General features: G+C 33.5%; 1 long non-coding RNA gene across 1 annotated transcript in view; it reads right to left on the bottom strand.

Moving 5' to 3' along the window:
- Window positions 1-3,293: 3,293 nt before the first annotated feature.
- The window catches only part of LOC134700061 (uncharacterized), a 123,910-nt gene continuing 115,018 nt past the window's right edge, over window positions 3,294-12,185 (bottom strand). The window contains exon 3 of the long non-coding RNA XR_010103762.1: window positions 3,294-3,902. This is a non-coding gene — a long non-coding RNA (uncharacterized LOC134700061). The remainder of the gene's footprint in view (window positions 3,903-12,185) is intronic.

The following is a 12,185-nucleotide window of genomic DNA, read 5'->3' on the forward strand; positions in this document are numbered from 1 at the left end:
TTGTTTATGTGATATTTCTTAAAGACTACTTAAGTTAACTTGATGTGAATGGATAATACTGTTTTCTATTTCATGGATTACCTGAGGTCACCCTGTGATGACAGAATATTTAGTAGATACTTTGCTAGTATATCCATTTATGGTGTAATACATTTTTTTCTTTATTTTTAATTTAGGAATTCATTAAAGTTATATTGTTTATGTGATGTATATGTAAAGGGGATCTAAATTAACTTGAGTTAAATAGTTTGTGTTGTTGCTTTTGTATTGGTTACCTCAGGGAACCCTGCTATGAAAGAATTCTTAGTATATACTTTGTAAGTGTATACATTTATATTTTAATTACACAATTTCTTAATTTAAAAATGTAGGACTTCATAGATTTGTATGGTTTATGTGATGCATATATATTTAAAGGTGATACATGAGTTAACTTGAGTTATATGGGTTGTATTTGTTGTTATTGTTATGGTTACCTGAAGTAACCCTGTAATGAATGAATTCTTTGAAGATACTTTGCTATTGTTTACATTAATTGTAATAAACACACTTCTGTGTTTTAAATGTAGGACTTCATAAAAGTTGTATTGTTTATGTGATGTATATATATAAAGGTGACCTCAGTTAACTTCAGTTATATGCCATTGGGTTATATTTGTAATTATGTCTGGGGTTACCTCAGGTACCCATGTTATGAAGAATGCTTTTTAGATAGTTTGCTAGTGTAAACATTTATGTTGTTATCAAACTATTTCTTTATTTTAACTGTAGGACTTTATAGATGGGTATTGCTTATGTGATATATTGGAAAGGCGACTTCAGTTAACTTGATATGAATGGATAATACTTGTTTCTATTTTATGAGTTACCTGAGGTTACCGTGCATGACAGAATATTTAGTAGATACTTTGCTAGTATATGCATTTATGGTGTAATAAACCAACATCTTAATTTTTAATGTAGGAATTCTTTGAAGTTATATTTTTCATGTGATGTATATCTAAAGGTGATCTGAGTTAACTTGAGTTAAATAAGTTGTATGTGCTGTTATTGTTTTGGTTAGCTCAGGTAACCCTGCTATGAAATAATTCTTAGTTGATACTTTGCTAGTGTATACATTCATATTGTTATTCCACAATTTTTTAATTTGAAATGTAGGACTTCATAGATTTGTATTGTTTACGTGATGTATATATATTTAAAGGTAACCTGAGTGAACTTGAGTTAGATGTTTTCCAGGGTATACATTTAATTTCTTATAAACCATTTACTTTTTCATTTTGGACTTCATAGATAAGTATTGTTTATATGATCTTCAGGAAATGCGACTTTAGTAAACTTAATTTGAACGGATTATATTTGTTGTTATTTTTGAAATAACATGAGGTATCTCTGTTATGAAAGAATACTTCGTAGATAATTTGTTGGTATATGCATTTATGCTGTAATGACACAATTTCTTAATCTAAAATGTAGGACTTCATAGATTTGTATTGTGTATGCGAGGTATGTATAAATGTAACCTGTGTTAACTTGAGTTGAATGGGTTGTATTTATTGTAATTATTGGGGTTACTTCATGTAACCCTGTCATGAATGAATACTTCTTAGATACTTTGATAGTGTTTACATTTATTGTAATAAACAAACTTCTTTATTTTAAATGTAGGACTTCATGAAAGTTGTATCGTTTATTTGATGTTTATGTAAAGGTGATCTCAGTTTACTTCAGTTAAGTTAAGTGGGTTATATTTATAATTATGTCTGGGGCTACCTCAGGTACCCATGTTATAAAGAATGCTTATTAGATGGTTTGCTAGTGAAAACATTTATGTTGTAATCAAACAATTTCTTTATTTTACATGTAGGCCTCATAGATGTGTATTGTTTATGTGATTCTTCGGATAAGCGACTTTAGTTAACTTGATATCAATGGGTAATACTTGTTGCTATTTTATGGGTTACCTGAGGTAACCCTGTCATAGCAAAATACTTAGTAGATACTTTGCTAGTATATGCATTTATGCTGTAATAAACCACTTTCTTCGTTTGTTATGTAGGAATTCATTGAAATTATATTGTTTATGTGATGTATATGTAAAGGTGATCTGAATTAACTTGAGTTAAATAGGTTGTATTTGTTGTTATTGTTTGGGTTACCCTGTTTTGAAAGAATTTTTAGTACACACTTTACTAGTGTATACATTTATATTTTAATAACACAATTTCTTAATTTAGAATGTAGGACTTCATAGATTTGTATTGTTTATGTGATGTATATATAAAGTTACCTCAGTTGACTTGAGTTTAATGATTGTATTAGTTGTTATAATTGGAGCTACCTCAGGTAACCCTGTCATGAATGAATACTTCAGATCATTAATTGAACTTTTATAAAAAAAAATATATAATTTTACAAGCCATCCCCACCCTTCACGTACATACGAAATGAATGATCGGTGTACAAGAAGTTTGTTGACATCTTTGGTATTTGGTCACATTAAAATTTGGTATTAAGATCTATCTAAATAAGAACTATATTTTCGTGCGTATTTAATCAATGACGCATTACCACGATTACCTCAGGGCACCGATTACCTCAGGGCATACAGCAGCGGACCTAACTGCCACCTGCTCCTGACATAGGAATATTACTTACTTTATTACTGATTTACGATAAAGCCATATATTTCGGGACTGTTTCTAGCAGACAATACGGTATGGTGTTTTTTTCACTTTTGAAGGCCGTACGGTTGCCTATAATTGCTTCAATTCACTTCATCTGAACGTTGATGGAAAGTTGTCTCATTGGCAATCACACCATATCTCCGTATTTTATATAGAGAAAATATTTGTTTTATGACCACATATATCGGATATCCAATATATAGGAGTACATCTGAGCCGCTGCTTTGAAGTCTTGTGTCAGAACAAACTTTTAGTTTAACCCCAGTGTAAAGTGCTGTCTGTTATGTTTGATGATCGTGTTAATTTGTAGCAGAACTGTGTTCTAACATTAGTATACATGTACAGTCTCTTATTAAAACCGTATAAATGCATAGTGATTTATTGTTGTTACGATGACTGATATCGGAGGAATGCGTTTTATTATATATTAATCAAAAACTATATTTACCTGTATTATACCATGTATGGGGCAAATGAAATGTTTTATTTTGGCGCAAACGAAATATAGTTTCTGGCGCAAAATCATAGGACCGCGTGATATACGTGTCACGACAGTCAACAAGAAATAGTTATAAGCAATAAACAATCTTCTTGTATTTTTTTGATTATACATTATCTGACAAATTTCTTTTATACTTCCAACTAATCTTTTGTTTTAACGATGACAAATTCTAATCTCCCATTTTGGGTATTCAATTCTTCTTTTTTCAGTTTGTTTTAAGCATTTAAGCACGATATTAAAGAGCCATATTTTTTTTATTTAGATAAAGCACATTTATATATGATATATATTATAGAATTCGTCTAAACAACAGCCCAACAATGTTATATATATCTAGATCTGTAAATTTGCGGAAGCCTTGCACTATGCCCGGGATTCAAACTCATGCTATTGAGATATCGTGGCACCAAATCGCCTTGCACTATGCCCGACGCGCTAGACCACTCAACCACCTAGGCTCTATAAAAGTTTCGGTGGTCGTGTGTTTCCTTTCCTTGACAATTTTTATCTAGCGTCGTAACACAGTACATGATGTATTAGGCATGAAGATAGAATTGTTACAGATCAGCTGAATTATCTTTTGTAAAGGATCCTACAAATTAATGTAAGATGCAGTCACAGAAATAATTAAATTATAAGTACGTCTGAACCAGTGACGACTCGACACCAATTTTGTTTTCCATCGGATCACCAGCAGTGATGTTGATACAAGGCTGAAAATACATTATGTGTATTATATAATTCGTCTAAACAACAGCCCAACAATGTTAGGTCTGTAAATTTGCGGAAGTATATATATATAATGCATATTCCAAGTGTATAATACATAAAAACATGACAAACAATGTAAATACAGCATAAACCATTTAAAAGTCAATACAACCATCTGCATGCATATATCTAAATACTTTATAGAGGAAATTTATTTTCGAAACAAAAACATTGGCGACGCGTCTTCACAAAGTATGGACGATGTTGTTCTATGACCGTTACATCTTGATGATGAACGATTGAAGTAAATTCATGAAACACATTCAAAGCTAGCAAGTTGTTATTGTTTGCATTTGTGGTTGTATAGACCATTGGAAGTATGTTCTTATTACTAACGGTATTGAAGACTTGATCACTTTGATAGGCCACTTGTCTTTATATCACATGTTGAGATAGTCGGTAAGATCAATTCGTTACAGAGTGTGCTATTGACCTAATATATATGGGTTCAGTAAATTCCAAATAGGGATTCGAGCTTCACTGTCACCCAATATGCAATTTACCGAGCTTCGTTTTCACCCCATATGGAATTTACTGACTCCATATATATCATATTAGGTCACTGCCACACTATGTAACTAAATGATATCAGACAACGACCAGAGATGCTCTGTAAAATTGCATACGGAAGTTCGTGTTTCATTAATGGCAGTTCAGTTAACCAAAATAATCGGAAGATATTGGTAAAGTAAAAATTGCGGGAGGCATCATAATATACATGCTGTTTGATTTCCTGGTCCGAAATAAATATTAAAAGGAGTCCACAAGGAAAAACTTTAAATTTGAAAAAATATTCGCTATGTGGCAGATTTTAAAACCATTTATCGGTAATTTGTACATTTTTCCTTTGATCTGTACTCGCTGATAATGTCAGTATTTGTGGACTGGTCGTGATATAAAAATTATTGGGTTAGTACGCAAATGACATGCGCGAATGCAACGCGTAAGGATCTACTTTCCCCTTTCATTCACAAAATTGCGCGTGATTTTTTTCCGCAGAAACGCACGAGATTTTTGGCGAATAAAACACCTGAAACTTTCACAAAGTCCATTTAGCCTTTTTTGAACGATTGTTGTGAAAATGTGAACAGAAAATGCATTAAACCCGATAGACTTTTAAAAAAAAATTGCGTTATATGAAGAGCAACTACATGTAACATATCGTCCATGCTGAGTTTTTATCCATTATTACAATACCAATACCAATACATAGCCTTGTGCTGTTCCAAGTAGTTTTCTTTTTTCTGTTTCTTGAGAAGTATTTGTGTTACCTGTTCAGTCACTATAAAGTGTCACAATTCATATTTAAACGCAACACATAAATAGTGACCAAAAAGGTACCGCTATCACATGAGAGAAGCTAGAAAGAAAGAAAATTTGAAATTTACGCAATTTTGACATTTTTGTGGGACCATCATATACAATTTTAAAAGATGTGGTTTCATTGCCAATATGACTGATATTCATAGATCAAGGAACAAAAAATTAAAGTGAACCGTGATATTTATATGCGAATCTATGAGGGTTTGGATGGGGTTAAATAATTAAAGAATAATGCCCTTAAAAATGAAGAATTTAGAGAAATGCGTGGTCTAATTTTTTGAAGATTAGAGAAAAAAGGGGTGAAAATTACATGTTTACAGAATAACAGACGCCCCCCAATCCAGACCCTCATCTATGGATAAATTTTAAAAAGGGGGATAACTGGTGGCACCAAACTATCAAAGTTTGCTTTGACCAGAATTGTAGCCTTTATAAGGGGTGACTGTGACCCGGGTCGCCTACCCCTGAATTCGCTTCTGAAATATTAAAGGTATCCGCAGGGCCTTTAAACTCCAAGTTTCATATTTCTGGTCCATGTTGAAAATAAATTAACATGACTTTGAAAAAGCAAGAATTATAAGCTAAATGTTTAGTGACGCGTCGTCTATTAAAATTTTGTGAAAAATAAAGAAATTTGACCTACCGGTATGCTACCATTATATTTGTCATTGATATAGTGTCATGTCCAAAACAGAATATTAATGAAACGCATGCAATAATTCCTTTTTTACTACTTTGTGCAAGAGAACGCCATGTTTACTGCACTGTGACAAAATTTCGAATGATGTAATGCAGCCTGTGACGTCAAGCGTGATTCGCCGTGATTCGACGCGAAAAAGAAGTTCCTTTGTTGTTTTCTCTGTTATTGTAGTGATTTTTTTTTTTAAATTACCGATAAACAGAATAAAGGACTTTTTGTTTTTGATACTGACTTTATCACAGAAAATATCAGGCTCGCCCTTCGGGCTCACCTGATATTTTACTGTGATAAAGTCAGTATCAAAAACAAAAAGTCCTTTATTCTATATATATATTCAAAGTTATGATAACTAGTTTGTATGCATTATTTCTAGCATTTTAGCTGTTGCTTACCTCATGCTTTCATTATTTGTTCAGGTTCAGAAAAACATCATCTACCGTTTTAATGGGTTATATGACACTGTTAATTATAAATGTTAAAAGCAAACGAGGGCCAAGCTAACTATTGTCTGTAATGTGCAGAAGTGCACTTTCTTTTTAACAAATCAAAGAATGAGATGTTATATATACGTGTATTTCAACACCATATAATTGCTAGACACATATTATTGGGTGGTATTGGATCACGGAAACGTTGTTACAATTTTGAAATTAAACTGAAGGTGATATGATTTGTTTGCATTGCATTATTTAAGATCTTGCATCAAAGTAAGCATGACTTAAACGATTGAAAATTTAAATGAAACTCAAATATCATTTCGTTTTGTCATCCATCACTTCACTTGGATTTCAAACCAGTGTAAACATTTCAAATTGTTGACGTTATACGTTCCTTATTAACTAATTCGAATGAACGATGGCTAGACTGCGGGTCCTTTCAACGTGACATATTGATTGTTTTCGTTTAATTTAAAAGTTGGAGTCCTAAGGACGTAATGATTAAAAATAAACAAAGATAAAGCCATAACTAACAACGGACGTATCTAAGTTGTAATGTTTTATTGAGTTTACATGTATATTACGAGAATAACGATATGTCGTTGTAAAAAAACATTATGATAGATTTCTTCACTGGACTTAAGCTGGCAGCCTCTTTTAGCAGCCAATCAAGTAAGCAGCCACTTTTTTTCTAGCAGGCAATTTTAATGATATTCCAACAAAAATATACAAACAAATATATCAAACTCAAACGTTCGTAAAATCTCAAAATCTTACTTGAATAGACATGTAATAGCACGTCCTTTGACAGCAGAATTCGACATTTTTACGGCTTGTCGTGATCCTCAAAAGTCGTTTTATATACGAATGATGCTAGCAACCACCTAATTTTTTGAGTACACTCTTTGTTAATTAAAACATGGTACAATTTAAAATCGTTTTTTTCTATTCTTTTTCTCGTTTTTTGATTCCTTATGATTGTGAGCTAAACAAACAATTTACATGTAGTAATAAACTACCATTCTTAGGCCGTGTTCACACCAAATGCCGTGTACAGTAAACATGTTTTCATTTGGTTTAATGTAATCTACACTAGTTGCACATTAAATTTGTTCACATCTATACACTTTGTTTAGCTACCTGTACATAAGATTTGTTCACACTTGTAAACTATATGTCATTTAAATGTTCATTACGTAGAACCGAATTCAAATTTTCAAACAACGTTTCTAGCAGTAAAGGAACGACCATTTGACTGTAAAAATTCTGACTCAGAACCCCTCCCCCCCCCCCCCCCTCACTTTAAAAAAAAGTAAAGTGGTTGCTCCTTTAAAAAAGTCATATTGGATGATTTGCCGTAGTTCAAAGATGTGTCGATTACGTATTAAAAACGAAGGCTGCATCGGCCTGCTTACAGACCAGACGAAGAAAAGGAATTCCGATGTTAAGGATCAATACAGTTCTATCATTTCTGTTTGTTTCAAATGGTATTTTTTCTCCAATGAGTATTTGGCGAAGGGAGGGGGTTATGTTTTTTTTTTATTATTTCTAATTGAATCTTAACGGATCTGAGATACTACACAAACAAACAATTAACCTCACCCTTTTTCTGTAATGCATTTATGAGTGAATCGTTGTTTGAGTAAATACCAGTGTCAAATATTTCTGTCAGTGTTGTGTACGTCCAGTCGATTCGGAAAGACCTTTTCAAATTAATTATGTGTTCGGCAGTGATGATGGTTGAGTCTTGATAAGAGGTTAATAAGGCTATGAAGAGCGTTTTTATAACAAATAAATATGTCAAGTTTAGACAAATATTTATGTAAAGAACTTTATTAATAAGTGTTATAAGTATCAATTTTATATAAAAATTGTTTCTTTTTCAAATATAAATGGGAAAATTAAAGTTCTGAATGCCTAGTTTTGTGTACACTTAACTTACACAAGGTCTACATCGAATATCGACTGCATGTAGACAAAACATGATTTACACTACATGTAAACATTGAGTTTTATCAATGGGAACGTAATTATGTTTAGTTTATGTGTGAGTAACACTAACACAACACCGAGTTTAGTTCAATGTGAACACGGCCTTAATAATATTGGTTTTAAGTAAGATATGTGGAAGCTTGTCATATTTCCAGGAACTGAATAAAAAATTTGCAATGTACGACCAAAAGTTACATACATACTTTCCATACAGTAGGCATCCTTAAATATCAAATTTGTCAGTCGAATTTTGTATCAATGTCTATTCCTGTACATATGAAATGAAAAAAAAATCGATATCCACGTATTGTTAATCTCTCTGCAACAGGCGCAAAGGGAAGCTGTGTAGCTGTGGTCTACTTGAGAAAACACACAGTGTGTTCTACGGCTTAGTTTATATTTTTTTAAGTAGGTTCAAAGATTGAGTCGGACAGTCTTATTACCTTACAGTCTACCTTACAGAAAAGTTAATAAAAAATGTTCTACGGCAAAACTTGTGTCTGCACTAGGTGCAAAGGGAAGCTGGGTAGCTGAGGTGTACTGGAGAAGAAGCTCGAGATGTTCTTCGGCACAGTTTGTTTTCAACGTAGGTCTAAATTTAGTGTCAGACACCCAACCCCGTTATATATTTTTTTAAGTAGGTTCAAAGATTGAGTCGGACAGTCTTATTACCTTACAGTCTACCTTACAGAAAAGTTAATAAAAAATATTGTACGGCAATACTTCTGTCCGCACTAGGTGCAAAGAAAGGCCGGGTAGCTGTGGTTTACTTGAGACAAAACACAGGGTGTTCTTCGGCTTATTTTTTTTTTTGAAAGAAAGTGCAAAATTGGTGTCGGACACCCTACCCAATCACCTTACAAAAAAATAAATAAAAAAATATTGATGTCAAATACTTGTCCGCAATAAGCACAAAGGGAACCTGTGTAGCTGTGGTCTACTTCAGAAAAAATACAGTTTGTTCTGCGGCTTAGTTTATTGTTTTTTAAGCAGGTTCAAAGATTGAGTACATCAGTCGTATTACCTTATAGTCTACCTTACACTTACAGAAAAGTTAATAAAAAATGTTGTACGGCAATACTTGTGTCTGCACTAGGTGCAAAGGGAAGTGGATAGCTGAGGTGTACTGGAGAAAAAACCCAAGGTGTTCTTCGGCACAGTTTGTTTTAAAGTAGGTCCAAATTTAGGGTCAGACACCCAACCCCGCTACCTTACAGAAAAGTTAATATAAAAAATGTTGTACGGCAATACTTCTGACTGGACTAGGTGCAAATAAAGGTCGGGTTGCTATGGATTACTTGAGAAAACACACAGGGTGTTCTTCGGCTTCGTTTATATTTTTGAAAGAAAGTGCAAAGTTGGGGCCGGGCACAGTACCCCATTACTTTACAGAAAAAAAAAAATGTTCTTTGTCAAATCATTGTCCACAATTGGCGCAAAGGGGAGCTGGGTAGCTGTGGTCTACTTGAGAAAAAAACACAGTGTGTTCTTTGGCTTAGTTTATTGTTTTTCATGTAGGTTCAAGGATTGAGTCGGACAGTCTTCTCACCTTAAAGTCTTCCATGCAGAAAAGTTAATAAAAAATGTTCTACGGCAAAACTGTTGTCTGCACTAGGTACAAAGGGAAGCTGGGTAGCTGGGGTACACTGGAGAAGAAACCCAAGGTGTTCTTCCGCACAGTGTTTTTGGAACGTAGGTCCAAATTTATAAGCAGACACCTAACCCCGCTACCTTACAGAAAAGTTAATAAAAAATATTGTACGGCAATACTTTTGTCAGCACTAGGTGTAAAGAAAGATCGGGTAGCTGTGGTTTACTTGAGAAAACACACAGGGTGTTCTTCGGTGTTTTTTTTTTTTTTTAAAGAAAGTCTAAAATTTGTGTCGGACACCCTACCCCATCACCTTACAGAAAAATTATTAAAAAACATATTGACGTCAAATAATTGTCCGCAATAGGCACAAAGGGAAGCTGTGTAGCTGTGGTCTACTTCAGAAAAAAATACAGTGTGTTCTACGGCTTAGTTTATTGTTTTTTAAGTAGGTTCAAAGATTGAGTCGGACAGTATTATTACCTTACAATCTACCTTACACTTACAGAAAAGTTAATAAAAAATGTTCTACGGCAAAAATTGTGTCTGCACTAGATGCAAAGGGAAGCTGGGTAGCTGAAGTGTACTGGAGAAGACACCCAAGGTGTTCTTCCGCACAGTTTTTTTTAACAGAGGTCAAAATTTAGGGTCAGGCACCCAACCCCGCTACCTTACAGAAAAGTTAACAAAAAATATTGTACGGCAATGCTTCTTTTTAAAAGAAAGTGCAAAGTTGGGGCAGGACACCCTACCCCACTACTTTACAGAAAAAAAAGTAATAATACAAAATGTTCTAAGTCAAATCATTGTCCACAATAGGTGCAAAGGGGAGCTGGGTAAATGTGGTCTACTTGAGAAAAAACACAGCTTGTTCTTCGGCTTAATTTATTGTTTTTCATGTAGGTTCAAGGATTGAGTCGGACAGTCTTCTCACCTGAAAGTCTTCCATGCAGAAAAAGTTAATAAAAAATGTGCTACGGCAAAACTTTTGTCTGCACCAGGTGCAAAAGGAAGCTGGGTAGCCGGGGTATGTTGGAGAAGAAACCCAAGATGTTCTGCCGCACATTTTTTTTGGAACGTAGGTCCAAATTTAGGAACAGACACCCAACCCCACTACCTTATAGAAAAGTTAATAACAAATATTGTACGGCAATACTTTTGTCCGCACAAGGTGCAAAGGAAGGTCGGGTAGCTGTGGTTTACTTGAGAAAAACACAAGGTGTTCTTCGGCTTAGTTTATTTTTTTGAAAGAAAGTGTTCTTCTGCACAGTTTGTTTTTAACGTACGTTCAAATTTAGGGTCAGACACCCAACACCGCTACCATACAGAAAAGTTAATAAAAAATGTTCTACGGCAAACTTGTGTCTGCACTAGGTGCAACAGGAAGCTGGGTAGCTAAGGTGTACTCTTTTCATCATTCATTACATTGTGGAATTCTTTGGACAGAAGTGTTAGACCTATTGATTAATTGTTTTGTTTAAACGAAAGTTGCATAAACTATATTATAGAAACAAAAAAATCTCGGAAGACCATTTGTGTTTTTACAACAGATGAAGCGTTCTGCATTCTGACTTTATCAAATCAAATTTGATACAAAATATTAATTGTTCCTGTGTTTTAATCAATGAAAATGTCGACCACTATTTAATTTATTGTATTAATTTTTTATCACCTAGAAATCTATTGTCAAATAAAATTACAAGTGTTTTTAATGTCGATATTACAATCGATTCACTATATTGTCGGGGTGATGCGTTGAGGACTGAAGAAAATTATGTTAAGTGTCTGTCTTTTCAAAAGTATATAAACATACCGAACGTTTTTCTGTGCGTTGATAACGGAAATTCCCTGTAAACAATACATGCGATTAAAATATTTCTATATAAGGGCTATAACCGAATGATCTTGAAGTATAATTACTATCATAGTATGTTACCAATAACAATTCATTGAATGTTAATGGAAGAATACGAATTAATTAATAGTTACCGCTGTTTCGTGTATATCCTTTCCAAAAAACGTGTATATTACATTTTTTTGTTTTTCTTTCAAATTCAGAAAAAAAAAATATAATCCATTAATAAGGTTTCTTGATAACATTTATAGTCTGTACATGAATAACGATCATGTCCGTTTTGTAATGTTGAATGCTGATTAACCGGATGACAAAGTAGAAAAATGT

The sequence above is a fragment of the Mytilus trossulus genome, unplaced genomic scaffold (genome assembly GCF_036588685.1).
Source record: "Mytilus trossulus isolate FHL-02 unplaced genomic scaffold, PNRI_Mtr1.1.1.hap1 h1tg000110l__unscaffolded, whole genome shotgun sequence".
NCBI lineage: Eukaryota > Metazoa > Mollusca > Bivalvia > Mytilida > Mytilidae > Mytilus > Mytilus trossulus.